The sequence below is a fragment of the Schistocerca gregaria genome, chromosome 2 (assembly GCF_023897955.1).
Source record: "Schistocerca gregaria isolate iqSchGreg1 chromosome 2, iqSchGreg1.2, whole genome shotgun sequence".
Lineage (NCBI taxonomy): Eukaryota > Metazoa > Arthropoda > Insecta > Orthoptera > Acrididae > Schistocerca > Schistocerca gregaria.
In genome coordinates, this window is record NC_064921.1 from 387,651,237 (window position 1) to 387,670,410 (window position 19,174).

The 19,174-nt window shown below is 36.5% G+C and overlaps 1 protein-coding gene across 2 annotated transcripts in view; it reads right to left on the reverse strand.

Annotated features, from left to right (window-relative positions):
• The window catches only part of LOC126321023 (obscurin), a 790,459-nt gene that overhangs the window by 72,900 nt on the left and 698,385 nt on the right, over positions 1-19,174 (reverse strand). The window lies entirely within an intron of this gene.

A 19,174-nucleotide genomic window follows, 5' to 3' on the forward strand; every position in this document is an offset into this window, starting at 1 on the left:
AAAAATTTCCAACTGTGGAAATATCAGTTGCAAATTATTTTTTTGCTGAAAATGTGCTCCATATAGTTGAGGGGAAACCAAGGCCAAATGAAGCTGGTGAGACTCAAACTGCTTGGAATGACTTAAATGCGAAGGCAATGCTCATTCTATCTACTGTGATGGAATTTAACAAACTGCAATTTGTTATGATGTGCACAAATGTTGCGGAAATGTGGGCCAGACTGAAGACTATTCATGAACAGTGATCTGTAGTTAATAAAATGGCCTTGAAGCAGAAATTTTTTGATCGCAGAATGTTGCTAACAGACACAATTGCACAGCACATCAGTCAAGTTGAGTCCTGGGTACAATCATTAGCTGATATTGGGGAACCTGTTGCAGAACTTGACAAAAGGGCTAAAATTTTGGGAAGTCTGCCAGCAAAGTTTGCAATTTTTTCAACTGCCTGGGACTCATGTCCTGAAGATCAAGAAACATTTGTTAATTTGACTTAAGGTTATTGAAAGAAGAACAAAAACTCTTACAATGTTATGAAAACTCAACAGCCTTCACAGCAATTAATGTAGATAAAACATGCAAGCTCAGTTCAAATACTGGTAAGAACAGTGCATCTAACATGATCAGTATAAAAGACATTGAATGTTATCACTGTCACAAAAAGGGACTTTTCAATCTGAGTGCAAGGAAACTTTTAGCAAAAATTAATACAAAAACTGATACATCTGAGCACCAAGCTTTGAGAGTGAAACATGCTTACGTTTTTGCTCCAGGTTGTGAAAACATTTGGTTAGTTGGCACTGCTGTGTCAAAACATGTGATGAACCACATAGAGTGATTTAACACATTTAAGCCAATTCAGTCGGATGACACATTTCTTCAAATTGGAGACAATTTGATCATCAAAGCAGAAGACATTGGATCAACTGAAGTACTGTCATAAGTTGAGGGCAAATGGCAACCTCAAACTTTGGAAAACATATTACATATTCCTAAGTTAAAGAAAAATTTATTTTGAGTGGGAGAAGTCACAAAAAGAGGAATGAAAGTTATTTTTAATGACAAGAGAATGGAAGTTCACAGTTCAGGTCTAATTGCAGCGCAAATTAAGATGGGCAATCAGTGTTATCAAATGTTTTTTAAATGTCCAGATGGACTAAAAGGCAAATCTTGCTTCCTTGAATTGCACCATGATCTGGCATGAGAGATTTTGGCATATTCATTTCAGTGGTTTCAAGAATATGGCTGATCTGAACTTAATACCTTGTTTCAATATGAAGAAAGTTGAAAATCTTCATTATGAACCATGTCAGTATGGAAAGATGAAAAGAAAAGCTTTTAATTCAAATTTGAAGATCAAAAATTCCTGGCAAATTTATACATGTAGATTTGAGTGGATGGATGAGAAAACCATCTCTTGAGGTGCACATTTGTACATAGTTTTCAAGGATGATTTCACCTCATACAGGTTCATGTCTTTTCCTAAAAGTAAGCATGATACTTTCTCCTTGTTTTTGGAATTTCAGGGACTGATTGAAAGACAGACTGGAAACAACATCAGAGTTCTGAGAAGTGATTATGGAACCGAATTCATAAATAAGCCATTTGAAGATGATTTCAAGCAAAGTGGTATAATAATGAGAAAACAAGTCCCTATACACCATAGCAGAATGGCTGAATTGAACAAGAAAATAGGTCAATAGCTGAGTGTGAATGCACTATGTTATTAAGTACTGACTTGTATCTCAAATTGTTGGCAGAGGCAGTAAATTGTGCTGCATATATCTTAAATCGCTGACCACATAAAGCAAATGACAATGTTATGCCACATGAAAAATGGTTTGGAAAACCTCCTTCTTCAGGACACATGAGGAAGTTTGGATCAGCAGAATATGTATTCCTGATAAGTTTAGATGAAAATAGGATAGTAAATCAAAGAAGTTGATATGGTTGGCTATGATGGGTATAGCACCAATTATTGCCTCTACAGTCCTGTCATCAAAGAAAATTACAATCTCCTGCAATGTCTGTTTCAATGAAGAACAAATCCATAGCTTAAACATAGAACAAAGATATACTGAATTTTACCTGGGAGACCATGCTGCAGAAGATGTTCAAGAGGAATCTGAAGAGGATAATACTGGTTAACAAATGAAATAAAATCAAAAACATGTTTGAGAGGAATCTCTAGAGGATGATACTGGTGAACAACAAATGAGAGAAAATAAAAGGATGAATCTGAGAGATAGGTCAAATCTGTGAGCACCTGCTCGTTTTTGGGACCAAGATATAGCTTTCTCTGCCATTATCTTTGAACCACAAACTTTTGAAGAAGCAATGGCATCGAGAGAGTCGTCAAAGTGGAAACAAGCAATGGAAGAGGAAATGACACCCTTGAAGAAGAACAAAACTTGGGATCTAATACCATTACCACATAACCATAAGTCAATTGGATGTAAGTGGGTGTATCATGTGAGGCAGAATTCTGAGGGAAAAATTGACCACTTTAAAACTAGATTTTGTGCAAAAGGTTATTCACAACAAGAAGGTGTTGATTTTGAAGAGACCTTCTCTCCTGTGGTCCAATATGATTCAATCAGAGTCTTAACAGCCATAGCAGCTTGCAGAGATATAGAAATTAGGCAGTTTGATGTTAAGACTGCATTTTGAAAGAAGAAGTTTATGTGGAGCAACCAAAAGGTTTTGTTGTAGAAGGCTCAAATAATGTTTGCAAACTGAAGAAGAGTCTCCATGGAGTCAAACAATCACCATGTTGTTGGAACCAAAAATTTGTTCAGTTTCTGACAATGTCTGGCTTCATGCAAATGGATGAAGAAAAATGTGTTTCCCATGCTTTAACAGATGACACTGATGTTTACCTGTCACTTTATGTGGATGATGGCTTGCTTATTTGTAAGTCTCCAAAAATACTGGAAAATGTTTTGACAACACTGGGATCAATGTTTGAAATTACTGTGGGCAATGGAAAATACTTCTGTGGATTGGAAATTGAACAAAGTCCTTCTACATTTGTTGTTGTTGTTGTGGTCTTCAGTCCTGAGACTGGTTTGATGCAGCTCTCCATGCTACTCTATCCTGTGCAAGCTGCTTCATCTCCCAGTATCTACTGCAGCCTACACCCTTCTGAATCTACATAGTGTATTCACCTCTTGGTCTCCCTCTATGATTTTTACCCTCCACACTGCCCTCCAGTACTAAATTGGTGATCCCTTGATGTCTCAGAACATGTCCTACCAACCGATCCCTTCTTCTGGTCAAATTGTGCCACATACTCGTCTTCTCCCCAATACTATTCAATATCTCCTCATTAGTTATGTTATCTACCCATCTAATCTTCAGCATTCTTCTGTAGCACCACATTTCGAAAGTTTCTATTCTCTTCTTGTCTAAACTATTTATCATCCATGTGTCACTTCCATACATAGCTACACTCCATACAAATACTTTCAGAAACGACTTCCTGACACTTAAATCTATACTCGATGTTAACAAATTTCTCTTCTTCAGAAACGCTTTCTTTGCCATTGCCAGTCTACATTTCTATCCTCTCTACTTCGACCATCATCAGTTATTTTGCTCCCCAAATAGCAAAACTCCTTTACTACTTTAAGTGTCTCATTTCCGAATCTAGTTTCCTCAGCATCACCTGACTTAATTCGACTACATTCCATTATCCCTACATTCCCTTCTACAAAATAATCTATATAGGCCAGTAAAGATACATCAGTTGTTTACTTCAGAAATTGAACATGGATGATTCAAAACTGAACTTCACTCCTATTAATGTTGGAACCATGTTGCACAGCAGGCAGTCTCCTGCAAACCAACATGAGGCAAAGGAGATGGAAAGCAAACTTTATTGGCAGGCAGTCAGCAGCTTAATGTTAGCAGCAATGGTCTCACAGCCAGACGTCATGTTCACTGTGAGCATGGTGAGTAGGTTTTTACAGAATCTGGGTCTTGATCCTGGCATTCTGTTAAAAGGATTATGAAGTATCGACAAGGGACCAGGGTCCTGACCATAACGTACAAAGCTGACTCTACTGGACTGGTGGTCTCCTCAGATGCCAACTTTGCTGGTGACTGTGACACTCTTCGGTCAACAACAGGCTATATGAGCTTGTTAGCAGGTGGGTCTGTGACATGGTGTTCACATCGGCAGTTAATTTGTAATCAGATCAACATTGGAGGCCAAATACATAGCAGCTTCAGATGCTGCTACTGAAGTTGTTTGGTAGTGTGGTTTCCTCAGTGAACTTGGTTTTCAGTTAGACAAACCAACAACACTCCATTTTGACAATCAAAGTGCTATTTGCCTGATTAAAAACAGAACATCACAAACACAAGCACATTGACATTAAATATCACTATATACATGAACATATTGAAAATAATGAGATAGAAATTTATTATGTTTATTCTGATAAACAGTTGGCACATTTATTCACAAAACCTTTAAGTAGAGACAAATTCATATCAAACAGGAAAGCTGTGTCAATGATCTAAAAGCTGAAGTATTGTTCTATGTATGTTAGCCATATCTGTAACTTTTCCTTTAGGAGTGGTTGGTTTCCTGACTGATTAAAGTACTCGGTGGTGAAGCCACTTTATAAAAAGGGAGACAGAGATAATGTTGACAATTATAGAACTATTTCTATGCCATCGGTGTGTGCTAAAGTTATCGAGAGGGTTGTATATACAATGTTACTGGAGCATTTAAATTCACATAATTTGCTGTCAAATGTACAGTTTGGTTTTAGAAATGGCTTAACAACTGAATATGCTATATTCTCTTTTCTCTGTGAGGTTTTGGATGGATTAAATAATAGGTTGTAAATGTTACGTGTTTTCTTTGATTTAACGAAGGCTTTTGACTGTGCTGACCACAAAATATTACTGCAGAAGTTGGACCATATGGAGTAAGGGGAGTAGCTTACAATTGGTTCGCCACTTACTTTAAGAACAGAAAGCAGAAGGCAATTCTCTGCAACATTGGGAGTGGTAGTGATGTTCAGTCCCAATGGGGCACTGTTAAGTGGGGCGTTCCCCAAGGGTCGGTGCTGGGGCCACTGCTGTTTCTAATTTATATAAATGATATGCATTCTAGTATTACAGGTGATTCAAAAATATTTCTGTTTGCTGATGACACCAGCTTAGTAGTGAAGGATCTTGTGTGTAATATTGAAACATTATCAAATAATGTAGTTCATGAAATAAGTTTGTGGCTTGTGCAAAATAATTTGATGCTAAATCACAGTAAGACTCAGTTTTACAGTTTCTAACTCACAATTCAACAAGAACTGATATTTTGATCAGACAGAATGGGCATATTATAAGGGAGACGGAACAGTTCAAGTTCCTAGGCGTTCGGATAGATAGTATGCTGTTATGGAAAGCCCATGTTCAGGATCTTGTTCAGAAACTAAATGCTGCTTTATTTACCATTAGAACAGTATTTGAAATAAGTGACATTTCAACACGAAAAGTAGTCTACTTCGCATATTTTCATACGCTTATGTCATATAGTATTATTTTTCGGGGTAATTGATCTGATTCAAAAAGGGTATTTTTGGCTCAAAAACAGGCGCTGTTCATGCTATGTGTGGTGTAAGTTCGAAAACCTCTTGTCGACACCTATTCTATAGTCTGGGATTTTGACATTGCCCTCACAGTATATATTTTCTTTAATGTCGTTTGTTGTTAGCAATATTAGCTTATTCCCAAGAGTTAGCAGCTTTCACTTAGTTCATACTAGGCAGAAATCAAATCTGCATGTGGAATGCACTTCCTTGACTCTTGTGCAGAAAGGAGTGCAGTATTCTGCTGCATCCATTTTCAATAAGCTACCACAAGAACTCAAAAATCTTAGCAGTAGCCCAAGCACTTTTAAGTCTAAACTGAAGAGTTTCCCCATGGCTCACTCCTTCTATTCTGCCGAGGAGCTCCTGGAAGAGCTAAAAAATAAAGCAAATTCCAGTGTTACATTGTTGATTTTCTTTATTTAAACTTACAACTTGTCACCTGAATATGTCTCTTATATTTCATTTTATCTGTTTCTACAATCGTGTTATAATTTCATGTATTGACTCGTTCCATGACCACGGAGACTTCTCCTTAATGTGGTCCCACAGAACAATAAATGAATAAATAAATAAAATAAACAAACTCAATAAAACAAGAGTGGAAGTGTTGACAGCAGTGAGCTTATTGTATTGAGTTTTTTTTAGTGTTTTCATTTTCAGTTTTCATGGTGTGAGTGTGCCGGACATTTATGTTCATTCTGTGTGTGGTTGTGTTCCATGACATTACAAAATTATATCTTTTTTTTTGATTTGTTGTTATGGCTATGGTGTAACTTTTGGTTGCAATAAAGAAAGGAGCAATAAGTTATTTTTAGTCAAATTTAGCATATTTCACTATCTGATTTTCTGCCAAACATAATTAAAGACATCAGAAGTACACCATGAATATGATGTTCTCAGAACTCAATGTTCAACTAGAAACAATGCCAGTTAATTACTACAAACTTTCAAACTCTAGGGTTAGAAAGCATTGTGGAAGGAAGGAAAGGAAGGAGACAGGCTCAAAGAGATGTTCATGTTTCAAATGACATCTTGCATTGCACATATCTAGAGTTGTCAATCACATTAAGAGCATGAAAATAAAAGTACATCTGTTACTAAAGTATTTTGATGGACATTTATCATATTAGCAGCAAATGACCATGACTGTTAAACAATTTATCTTGTCTAATGTATACAAGTCTGAACATTGAAATGAAACTGGGGGTTAATGCAATGACAATTTCAGAAGATGCAAAACACAATGACAAAGTATGGTTGAAATATTTAGTCCTAGGTTGATTAACCTTCAAGTTATCAGCTGACTCATTCTCAGATGATGACTTTTTTGGTAGTTAAAATGCGAATAATGTGCACTTTAATATAGAAGTTTAGTTGTTCCACAGATGTTCTATGCCATCATTACAATGATAATGATATTCTGCACATTGTTTACATTGTAATTTATGAAAGTCAGTATTTGCTGATGAGCCTGCTGAGGCTTAACAGCTAACAGGGGAACAAACATTTCAAGCAAAAATGTTAAATTCATTTAGTTCAATGGAAGACCAGGCAGTTAGCATTTTGATACAGAAATCTACCAAAAATGTAGATGTCACACAGAAAACAGAGAAAAATCTCATCTGCAAAATATATCCCTCTCATTGCCTTTGTATACTAGCTTTTTAGAAAAAGCAGATATCACTTATTCTTGTATTTCCTAATTAATCGGAAATTGTTTTTAATGACTTGACTTTTTCAACAATATCTGTATATAATACTGATATGATTGTAGTTGGTCCAGTGTTGGTCAACCTGTGATCTAAAAGCAGACTCACAATAATTCTTACAGGACATGAGAAGATAAAATGGTCAATGATTACTGACTACCGATTCATAAACTATGGTCCAGTATTACAATCCAAACATACCTACAAGGTCTTGCAAAGTAACTAAATGCAATATTATTAATGTTTTATCAACACACACACACACACACACACACACACACAGATATATATATATATATATATATATATATATATATATATATATATATATATATGACGATGTAAATAAAACAGAAAGAAACTTCCACATGGGAAAAATATATTAAAAATAAAGATTCCAAGACTTACCAAGCGGGAAAGCGCTGGCAGACAGGCACATGAACAAAACACACAAACACACACACAGAATTACAAGCTTTCGCAACTGGCAGTTGCTTCGTCAGGAAGGAAGGAAGGAGAGGGAAAAATGAAAGGGTGTGGGTTTTAAGGGAGAGGGTAAGGAGTCATTCCAATCCCGGGAGCGGAAAGACTTCCCTTAGGGGAAAAAAAGGACAGGTGTACACTCGCACACACACACACACATATCCATCCGCACATACACAGACACAAGCAGACATATTTAAAGGCAAAACATATATATATATATATATATATATATATATATATATATATATATATATATATATATATATATATATATATATAGTCAGCCACTGACTATTGTCTCCTGGTGCTGTGACTCGACTGCAACTATGTCTGAGGTGGCCAGTGATCTTTGCTGGGATGGCTAGTGGGGTACAGAAATGGCATGGGAGGGGGAGAGAGAGCAGTGTAGGGGTGGGGGAAGAACTAGCGCTGCCTGTGGGAGTATGCAAGATCAGTAGAAAAGCTGTTGCCGGTTTCCAGTGAGAAGAATCCAAATGGCACAGGTTGTGAGACAGTCATTGAAATGCAAGTGCATTGCACTGGGCAGCATGGTCAGCAAATGAGTGGTCCAACTGCCTCTTGGCAGTGGCCATTCATGTGGACAGACAGATTGTTAGTGGTCATATCTGCATAGCTATACTGAAAAACAGCCAACAATGGAGTGGAGTGGATAGTAAAATGTCCACATAGAATGTGGTACAGTGTCTGCAGCAAAGTTTGTTTATCATGTGGTCGTTTTCACAGGTCACCTCCGATTTGATGAGATAGGAGATACTAGTGACAAGACTGGAATAGGTGGTAAGGAGAGGACATATTGTTTCCTCTGTCTGGTACTGCTAAGTGAAGAACAAGTATTTAGTGAAAAGGCTTTACACTCTCCATTTTCACTAATTGCTTCATTTATATAGATTAAGCAGATTAAATGGTAGAAGTGGTTGACATGTGACAAGGCAGTATAGCCCCACTTGCTATAATCTGACCCCTTACATAATTAATTTTTTTGTTTTCTATTTTCTATTTATTACATAAAATGCACACTTAAAATATATGAAAGCTCTCAGTTCTCACATAAGCTGTATTTTTCAAAAATTTTATTATTCGGTATGTAGTTTAAAGTTTGCTGATAACAATAGCATAGATACTTCTGGTACAAACATTTTACTAAAATATATATTCTAAATTTCTGATTCACTAAAACCATGTGAAAGTCAAAATTTGTCCTTGTTTTGTGACTGATATGTCTTTCAAACATAAACTTTACTTTTCACAAAAACTTAATATTTCTAAACTTATTTCTATTCAAAATTATCATATTCTAGAATATTCAAATCTTCTAATATATACTTTCAAAAATTCATTGTTACTGGTACTGTTTTGTAGCCCTATTTGATTCCAAAGTTGTACAATTTTACTAAAACAACATTTTAGATAATGAAATATTTAAATCACAATTAATTAAACTCCCAGAAAATTCTTGTTGTGTTTTTGTAGATCCAAGAACATGCCAAAACTTATAGAACAATTATTTGTGTCAATTTAAATATATCTATACAATAGTTAAACTGAACAGTGTCTCTGCCTCACATGTTTAGGTAATATTTACTTTTTCTTGTCTTTTACACCAAAATCAGAAATGTAATAATGTTATATTTTAACATTTTGTAATACTGTTTTATTTATCTCTTTAAATAGATGTTGTGCGCAAAACCAGAAAGTCAGCAGCTAATACCGAAAGATGCAGTTACTATTTTAGTAATTTTGTTCATTGTTGGTCATGGTTGAGGGATCAAGAGGTATTTTCACTATGTTAGTCATTCCACGTAATTAACTTTTGTCTCCATTGCGTTATGACCTTATTCTCTTGCTCATGAGTCAGTCATCTGTGTAATTTTGAATGGCAATTTGTAAACATTTGCTGGACTACTAATAAACCTAAATAATTCATTGGAAGCAAACTAATCATCAAGATTGTTTAACAACAATAAATATGAATGAAGTAAAAACTAAAATCAACTGTGTAGGAAAATTATGGTAGAAAGAAAATAATTTAGGAGTAAAGGAGATCACCCAGCAAATAGTGAATGAGTTTGCCAAAAGGTGCATACAGACAAAGGGGTGAAGAGGTGGAGCTTTACATTGTACTGGTTGGGGAAATAACGGTGGGATTGGAATTCAGCAGGTACACTAGGATTAGGATGGAGTGTGGGCTGTGTCAGGTGGGGGGAGTAGAGGGAGAAATGTGGGAAGCAGGAAGAGGTGTTGAGGTTGGGTAGCTAGCAGCTTAAAGGGAGGCAGCAGGCTTGCTGGCTAAGAATGGAGGGGGGGCGGGGGGGGGGGCATTGGTGCACAGTCTAGGTATGTGATGTATGGATACCAGAGCCAATGGGATGCAGCATATGAGGAAAGTAATGTAGAGATGTGGATTGGGACAGGGTGGCAGGACAGCATGGGGGACATGGAAATTGTTGTTTGGAGGGTCAGACATGGATTTGTACTGTCATCCTTGCAAATGTGAGTCCAGTGTGCTAATCACTGTGGCACCCCGCTCAGTGGTCTTCCACAGGGATATGATTGTTGTGTCATATGGTTGGGGGTGAGAGTGGCATAGAGGTGGACTAGGATGCTGTGTAGGTTGGGTGGGCTGTGGAAAACCACTTTAGGAGGAGAGGAAGGATCTCGGGCAGGTTTTACCATTACACCCAACAGTCAGCTATGAGGGTGTGCCCCAATATCACCTTCCACTGGAACAGCTGAATCATTTTGTTTTGCAGGGATTTGATTAACTATCAGCATGACTGGAAACTAGGGACATTCTACCTAATATCCTCCCCACTGCTCCTAAAGTGGTATTCCATTGCCTACCAATCCTACACTACACCCTAGTCTACCAGACATATCATACATATATCATTTCTGCTGCAACCACTGCACAGCTTTTGACAACCGACCAGCTCTCCAACAGAATGAATGGCCACTGCAAAACTGTGGATAAAAGGCCACTGCAAAACTGTGGATAAAAGCAATGTAGATCATTCAATGGCACAACACTGGCAGATAGGAGTTATCCTTGCGTCCCATCCTTGACCCCTGCAATCCTCCTGACTTCAATCTCTTAAACCATAGTTCACCCTTCCTCTGTCCTGTTGCCTCCTCCCACTCCATATCGCCTCCACTTTGTGGCATATCCTACTGGCTCCAGTACCTCTTCATCAAAGTGCCTAGCCTGTGCACCTGTGACCCTCCCTCCCACATTCCTAGCCAGCAAACCTGCTGCTAAACTCAAAGCACCTAGATACCTACCCTCATCCCCTTTTCCTGTCTCCCACACTCCTAGCCAGCAAACCTGTTGCTTTCCTTGGAACTAGCTTCCTACCTCCAACCCCTCTTCCCGCCTCCCTCTCCTTCTACTCATCTCATTCAACACAACCCTCACTCAATGCTAGTCTACCAGCCAAAATGCAATCTCAGCACTGTGTGTCTAGCTGGCAAAATGTAGAAGCACAGGTGTGTCTATTTGTACTCTAGCACAAGGAAGGATTGATTCCGAAAGTTAGCAAGTTTTTTGTGTGAGCCTGCCAACAACTCTTAGCTTCTGCTATTCCATGAGTGGTCTCCTTTACTTCTAAATTATTTAAATTCAACTGTGTCAGATATAATTACTAGTGAAACCAGCAATTCCTCGCAATCACTAAATAATGAGGATAATTGATTATATGTCTTAATCTCCTTATGCTGATTCCCTCTGTCCATCTCCTAATTCTCCCTTTCTCTGCCTATCACCCCTTTCCCCCCCCCTCTTTTGATGCCCTCCTCCCCTACCCTCTGACAAGCTCATCCTTCCCCCTCTCTATATTTATCCCCCTCCCCTCCCCCCCCTCCCGCCCCCGACTACCTCCTCTTCCACCCTCCCTCTGATTTTGACCCTTGTTAATTATTATTGCAAATGAAATCTTGACTAGGAGTTGAAGTCACCTATAATGTGGTTGGTACCATTTGTATATGGTGTATGAGGGACCTCTCCAGCTCCTGGATCCGTGAAGGTAGTAGCTTCAATGACAGTATTTCACATAGTTTTAATCTGCAAATGACTAGGGCTGCAATCTGCAATACTGTGGATGATTCCAATTCTGTAGTAGTACAGTGATCATAAGCCAATAAGCCATAAGCACTACCTTCCTACTTTCTGTTAGAACTGACTGTGTGTAATAGAACAAAACAGTGCATTTCTATGTACACAATTTTTGTTTAAAATTATAAATACAGAGAGAAATAATTTGTCTAATAATTTAAATGCTCTGCTATCACAGTTAAAACAGATGGGGAAAGTTGACAAACTCACAGACTTTCACAGCACAGAACAACAAAACACTGCATTTTTTTCTTGCATTTAGTTTTAACAGAAAACCAGCACACTGTTGTTTAAAACATACATAGCCCATGTCTCTCTGAGTTTTTATTAGAGTATTTTGCATTTTTGATGAAAAGAATTGCCCTTTACAAGGCATGCGCATGCGTGCGTGCGTTCATATGTGTGTGTGTGTGTGTGTGTGTGTGTGTGTGTGTGTGTGTGTGTGTGTGTGTGTGTGTGCGCGCAAACAAACAAAGATATGTAGCCTACAGCCACCCTAATGTTTATTAGACTATTGTATATAAATTAGAAGTAAACTGGTCCAGAAATTTTCGAGATTTTTGTTAACAATATAAATAACGACTTGTATTTATAATGTAGTATAGATAGAGATTTAAAAATTATCTAAAGCAATGAATAACCATCAGAAGAAAATCTATAATACTTATGATGTGTAAAGCAGGTTGGTAGGCTTAAGTATGGTAAGCAGTTAGGCTGTCTGTGATAAAGAGTCCTAAACATTTAGTTTGCTTGCATGCTACATATTCATCATTTGAATTTGCAGCTCCTTGTGTTTACAGTTTTTGCAGTTAAAATTGTAAGATGTGAGGTCTGCCAGCTATGCAAAACACCATTTCTTCCAAGTACCCAAACATCTTTCAGCACCACTGTGCCATCAGTGGGTTTCTGATTTATTTAAACTGTAATGTGGACATTTTTACTAAATGATTACAAAAATTATGTGGATATTTAGTTCAAACAATAGTTTTTTTTGTTAATGCCTTTACATTTGGTGTGCATGATTTTTCAGGACCACTTGTGTATTATTTATTACAGGTAGCTTGTCATCTGCAACCACCTCCCAATGGCAACTCCCACCAAAATTTCTCATCAACATCATTTGGTTGCAGATGACAAGCTACCTGTAATAAATAATACACAAGTGGTCCTGAAAAATCATGCACTCCAAGTGTTAAGGTATTAACAAAAAGAAACAAACTACTGTTTGAACTAGATATCCAAATAATTTTGTAATAATTTAGTAAAAATGTTCACATTACAGATTAAATAAAATGTGAACCCACTGACGATGGCAGAGTGGTGCTGAAACATGTTTGGGTACTTGGAAAAAATAGTGTTTTGCATAACTGGCGGACCTCACATCCTACAATTTCGCATGCAACATTTTGGAGGATTAGTGAGTTGGCAGTGCAATGGATTTTGCACAAAGATCTTCATTATTAGATGTAAAAAATGCCTCCAGGCACAAGGATGAGCATACAAAAAATACAAAATTCAGGTACATCAATAACTTAGTCAAGGTTAATAGGAACAGTGTCATGTCTTTTGTGAAATCAAGCCTCAAACCGTGACCAATTATGAAAACATGGTCTTCTCATGAGTGCTGAATCCCATTTTTTTTAAATGGGTTCATTAACAAGTAAAACTATAGATACTGGCTCAATTAACATCCTCAGATGCTAAAAGAATCTCCTCAACACAGCGCAAAAGTAACTGTATGTTGAGAAAGGCATTACCAGCCTGTAATTTATTTTTTTTGGAAAACAACATTACTGTGACAGTTAATTCAGGGTGCTACATTACAATGCTCCAAATCATCTTCTTCCCAAAACTTTGATGTCACAGATAAACACTGAGGGGAGTATGGTTTCAATAAGATGGCACAACTGCACATGCACCTCATAATTCAATGTCTATCTTAGAGGATCAGTTTCCACATCACCTTATCTCTAGATATGGCAATCTTCATTGGTCTCCTCACTCCCCAGAACTACAATTATGTAACTTCGTTTCATGGGAATACCTCAAGTCCAGTGTGTATGTTAATAAATTAAACTGCCTTGAATATCTGACTAGAACAATATAGAAGGAAATCATTTGTTTTCACAACAGAAGTTAATTAACACTATTCATGATTTTTTGGGACCTGGTACAATCATGCATAAATATATAGAGCCAACATTCGAGAAATGTGACATTCAAAACATAAATGAAACAATGAACTTCCCAACATACACAATGTACCATCTTAAATAAGAATATTTTTTATACGGAAGTAATTAAATACACCTTATTTAAAAACCCATGACACCTGGGATGGGGCATGTACATGTGTATTCCATAACACCAGTGAAAAAGACTTATGGCCTTAAGATTACTGAGTGGCACTGAACTATATTGAAACAATTGCAGAAAAGGGTGGCAGCATATTAGACAGTAGTACTTCAACTATTTGTGGTGTTTATTAGTGAAGTAGCAAAAAATATGGTATTTGGAAGCAAAGTAGCCCACAAATAGGAAGTGTATCAAAACCAGCGCCAAGGTTAAAGCCAGCCAATGAGAAAGGATGACATGTCAACAGACATGTCTGAAGGGAAACAACCAATGAGCAGCCTCCAATAATCTGACAGCAGGTGAAAATCATGGAACAGAACATCAAACACTAGTTTCAATATGGACTCAGAATACACTGGAAAGGAACTATTTAATGTAAATATTAACAATGATTTGTTACTAAAAATATTTGGTGAAATGAGTAATGAAATCAGTTGCAACATTAGTAAAAAAAAGGTAAAAAAATTGTAATGACATAAATTAGGAAACTAATAAAAAAATTACAGTTCAGAAAAGATGATTAGTTCGATGAAAAGTTGTCTAGAGAATGAAGTGAAAAATGTAAACATGGGATTCTAATGATGATAAAAGTAATGAACTGATTTCTGAAACAGAGCTAACAGATACTGATGATGTAAGGAATGTAGAATTAGAGACCAAGGAATTCATTAATGAGAAAATTTGTGATATTATGACAGAAAGCCAGACAGAAAAGAAATGTATAATTTTGAATCATCAATAAGATGAATGAAGTGCAGTTAACTGAAAATAATATGAATACAGTTGATGCAAAGTGTACAAAGCCAAGTCACCAAAAATTTGATACAATGAATGCAACTGTGACAGCACCCCAATATTAAATGTAGTTAAATCATTTAATCCCATGTGGAGTTTGCTGGTCTCCCATCGGGCACCTCCCCAGGTGGCGGATATGGGAATACTCACCAGATATGGTGGGTACCAGGGAAATAAAATACCTGGGATGGACGAAAACTAGCAACTGCTACCTTGTAGTATGATATTGGCTTATCAAAGGCTAAAGGAAGAAAACCTTGAGTAAAAATTACCTGGTCCTCTGGGTTGGGGGTTGTGCAGTGGGCCAGCTCCTCACTCACATAAAAACATAAAAATGCTAAAAAAACCTAATAATATGCCTCGGAAAAATTGGAACTTTGGACAACGAACTGGCGATGAGAAACGGAAAATCAAGTTTGAATGCTGGAGTGTGCAAGGTATTTCCACTAAAATAAATTTACTACCAGCAGAACTTGACACGTTCAACATGGATGTGGTCGTACTCTCTGAAACAAAGAAGAAAGGACAAGGAGAAGAAGATCTGGATAATTATGTACATATCTGGAGTGGGGTATCAAAAGCAGTAAGAGCCAAAGCAGGAGTCTCCATTATGATAAAGAAATCATGGAAAGAAAGAATCACAAATTGGACATTCATCAACCAACATATTATAACTGTTGAAATGACATTATTTGCTAGGGAAGTTGTGATTATTGGCGTATATGCACCCACGAACGACACAAATTATAAGGAGAAGGATACATTTTGGGATACCCTCAGGGAGACTATTGAAAAAATCCCAAGAAGAAAGGAACTGATTATCATGGGAGATCTGAATGGAAGGGTAGGAATTAGAGAATCTTGTAGAATAGTAGGAAAACATGGAGAGGACGAATATAATGACAATGGGGAATGATTGATTACAATTTTGATCTAAAAATTACCAACACATTTTTCAAACATAAGGACATTCATAAATATACTTGGCAAAAGAACACCAAAGAACTTCGTTCTATAATAGATTATATTATCATTAGGCAAACAAGTAGTTTCAAAGCAGTAGACGTCAGATCTTATAGAGGAGCCCAGTGTGGATCAGACCACTATCTAGTTAAAATGAAGTCTTTCTGGCCATGGAAGAATGCAAGGAGTGGTACAAGTAACATAAATAAAACGAAACAGACTGAGAAAGATGAAAATTTGCCTTTTAATATTGACAGCCTACAAGATGAAAGTATCAGAACACTCTTTGTGGCTAGGATGGAAAGGAAACTGGTTGAATCATTTGAAGGAAGTACAGAGGAAATATATGACTATATAAAAGCTAATGTGAAAATCATAGCACTAAAGGTGTTGGATAAAAAAGATAGCAACCACGACCGTGCAGCAGAGTGGTGGTCATAGGAACTACAGGTCCTCGTTAGAGAAAAACAAAATGCGTTCCTTCAGTGGTCGGATGATAAATCAGAAGAAACAAGATCAACATACAAGGAAAAGAAGAATGAAGTGATGAAAAAATTAAGGATGGCAAAAAATGAAGCATGGGAAAGAACATGTGCCAAGGTGAATAGAAAATTAGGATTTGGGAGAGCAAAAGAAGCATGGTCAGTACTGAAAGGGCTTCGACAGGATACAAAAAGCAAAACTAATCTCCAACTGATAACACAAAAGGAATGGGAAGAGTATTTCCGAAAATTATTAAATGAGGACAGAGAAGAATATCTAGAAGAAGGGACAGGGGAAGATAAAGGACATGAAGATGATGAATCCAGATTTTAGAAAGTGAAGTACTTCAGGCGTTGAGAACAGGAAAGAATGGTGAATCACCGGGACCAGGCAATATCAGTCTGGAGTGTCTGAAATATGGTGGTAACAAAATTGTGAAACTGATAACACAGCTCTTCAACAAAGTGATACATGGAGAGTCAATACCCAACGATATGAAGCTAAGTTACATTAATACTATATTTAAGAAAGGGGATCGCAAAATTTGTTCAAACTATAAAGGAATTTGTGTTACAAACACATTAATGAGCATTTTTGCAAAAGTAATTAAAAACAAACTGGAAAAAAAATTTAGAAGCCAAGAAGAACAATGTGGATTCATGGCTGGGAGATCATGTGTAGACCATATTTTCAAATTACGACAGATTTTGGAGAAACATAGGGAAAAATCAAAAAATATAGGATTAATTTTCATAGATCTAGAAAAAGCGTATGATACTGTTCCAAGAAAATTACTTTGGAGAGCACTACATATGGCAAACATAAATCCTTCCTTGATTAAAATAATACAACAGATGTATAAAGATAACATTTTCCAAGTGAAAGTTGGTAATAAACTTTCACAGAAATTTAGAACAAGCAAAGGCCTTTTACAGGGCTGTCCCATGTAACCATCATTATTTAAAATCTATATAGATATTAGCCTTAGAACATGGTCTAAACTGTGTGTGGGTGGCAGTAACTAAAACAAAGGCAGTTTTCTTTATGGTGAGATCTATTTACAAAATTTCAATCACCAACTTTCTCTTCCGAATGCGAAAATATTTTGTTGACACCCGCCTATGTAGGGTGAAATGATCATCATAATAAAATAAGAGAAATCAGTATTCAAAGGAGAGGTGTTTCTTTTTCCCAAGTGCCATTCGAGAGTAAAATGGCAGAGAAGAGTATGAAAATGGTTCAATGAACCCTCTGCCAGGCACTTAAGTGTGAATTGCAGAGTTACCATATCGATGTAGGTGTAGATGTAGTTGCCAGTGATGCATGCTTTGTTCACTCCATGCATGTGCAGTGAATGTAAGATTTAAGTCTTTACTCTTTGACTGTAAGTTAAGTTTAATTTTCTTTTCCAAGTTTGAAAAATAAAGTGTTCTGAGCAAACCTGTATTTAATTTGTTACCTACATATTAATTAACTGCATTCATAAAATTATAACTAAAGTAATCAAAAAAAGTAAAGAGACAATGTCTTTGGCATAACAGATATAGTAAATGTCAAGATACTGTTGTGTCATTTGACACAACATTTGGTTTATTTATGTAAAAGACGACAGTCAACTTAAAATACCGTTCCGCTATTTTTCAAAGATGTAATGAATTTGTGAGTAACCTAAGAAAATCATTACAGGTAGAGTGTGAAATAATGCAGGTGTGTCAGTCAATAGAGCGATAATGAACTATGAAAATGTTTGTGGGGGTAATCAAACTGATTGGACAGAAAAATGAAAAGAAACTTGACACACATTAAAACAGATTTCAATAACTTTAAAGTATTAGGATTTTGAAAATTAATTAATTGCTCTGCTTTTGATGTTATCTGTGTGAGAATTGATAATCTATGTCTCACTAATGTAAATACCTTTTGCATTTCTACAAAAGCTTTATGTCTTTATTCCATGTACTGGACTATACAAGAGTCCTTGTAACAGTTTTTAACTTGTTAATACCATTCCAATGAGCTACCACCAGCAAATTAAGTCTGCTAACAGGTTACCAGGCCTAGGCAATATAATTTAGTGTAACATTCTAAAAAATACAAAAACAGTGCCTAATAGAAATTAGCAGCAGCACACACCAATTTGGGATGATGTAATAGCCAATATAATAGTTTCTTTAAATACCAATTCGGTGTTTCCAACTGAAACACTAATGAGATGAGAAAAGTATAGTCTGTGGCAGTTAATTATGCAAACATATCTAGAACATGAACAATTCTGGGATTGCATCAGTGGCTTATGGAGTTTGTGGCCCCTTCTGATGAATAGGTTTACTGAAGACATTACTGGCAACCAGACTATAAAACTGTTCATTAGTAGAAGAATACACACCAAATATAATTTTTGCTTTTAAGTTAAAGAAGAATGGATTGTGTGTATTTTACTTGCACAACAGCCAGATGAATATAAACCTATGGTATGAGTTAAGAAAATTCAAACTTGCCAGTCACAGGAGATGCAATAAAAAATAAATTATTGTAAGAAATAAATGACAATGCCTGTAGTAAACCATTGAGCAATGCCATTGCTCTGCAAAATGACAAGAAAAAGAATGAAATTACATTAAAAAGTGGTCTTAGCTGCTATAACTTCAACAAGT